The sequence below is a fragment of the Staurois parvus genome, unplaced genomic scaffold (genome assembly GCF_062004578.1).
Source record: "Staurois parvus isolate SC_StPar_1 unplaced genomic scaffold, SC_StPar_1.0 ptg000470l, whole genome shotgun sequence".
Lineage (NCBI taxonomy): Eukaryota > Metazoa > Chordata > Amphibia > Anura > Ranidae > Staurois > Staurois parvus.
In genome coordinates, this window is record NW_028318266.1 from 4,946,606 (window position 1) to 4,948,135 (window position 1,530).

The following is a 1,530-nucleotide window of genomic DNA, read 5'->3' on the forward strand; positions in this document are numbered from 1 at the left end:
TTTTTTACACAAGGTTGTCTATTTATAAGATATTTCTAACACATAGCACATAAATGCCACAAAATAAAACTCCAAAATACATTATGCTACCTCTTCTGAGTATGGCAATACCAAATGTGTGAGACTTTTCCACAGCCTGGTCATATAGAAAGGCCCAACATCCAAGTAGCACCTTTAGTCATTCAATGGGCAAAAATTATGCATCTAATTTCCTGACAACCTATCACACTTTTGAAGGCTCTGGAGCACCAGGACAGAGGAAACACCCACAAAATGACCCAGTTTTGGAAAGCAAACACTCCAATGTATTTTTTATGAGGCATCAAACATGTTGTTTTTTTCCCACACGTTTTCAGAAAATGTGGAAAAAAATGAAAATGTAATTTTTTTACACAAAGTTGTCCATTTTTTAAGATATTTCTAACACATAACATGTAAATACCACAAAATACACCCCAAAATACATTCTGCTACTCCTCCTGAGTATGGCAATAACACATGTGAAAGACATTTCCACAGCCTGACCAGATAGAGAGGCCCAACATGCAAGGAGCACCTTCAGGTGTTCTAGGGACATAAATTACACATCTAATATCTTGAGTGCCTATTACACTTTTGAAGGCCCTGAAGCAGCAGAACAATGGAATTACCCACAAAATGACCCCATTTTGAAAAGCAAACACCCCAACATATATTCTATGAGGCATAATGAGTCTTTTGAACATGTCGTTTTTTTCCCACAAGTTTTCGGAATATGTGGAAAGAAAATGAGAAAACATGTTTTTCTTTACACAAAATGCACTGATGGGTGCTGATGCGGCTGCACTTGTGGGTGATAATGGGGTTGCACAGCTGGGTGCTGGGTACAGTCAGTGATGGTCTGGGGAGGCATATCCATGAAGGGATGCACAGACCTCTACAGGCTAGACAATGGCACCCTGACTGCCATTAGGTATCGGGATGAAATCTTTGGACCCATTGTCAGACCCTACGCTGGTGCAGTGGGTCCTGGGTTCCTCCTGGTGCAGTGGGTCCTGGGTTCCTCCTGGTGCATGACAATGCTCTGCCTCATGTGGCAAAAGTATGCAGACAGTTCCTGGAGGATGAAGGAATTGATACTATTGAATGGCCCCCACGCTCGCCAGACTTAAATCCAATAGAACACCTCTGGGATGTCATGTTTCAGTCCATCTGACATTGCCAGGTTGCACCTCAGACTTTCCAGGAGTTCAGTGATGCCCTGGTCCAGATCTGGGAGGAATTACCCCAGGACACCATGTGTCGTCTCATTATGAGCATGCCCCGATGTTGTCAGGCATCCATACAAGCATATGGGGGCCATACAAACTACTGAGTACCATTTTGAGTTGCTGTAATTCAATTTCAGCAAAATGGACTCGCCTGCTGCATCATTTTTTCACTTTGATTTTTGGGGTGTCTTAAAACTCAGTCCTTTGTAGTTTGGTAATTTTCATTTCCATCAAATGATGGGGCACCCTTATGTTCCTAACACATTACCCCGTCCATATC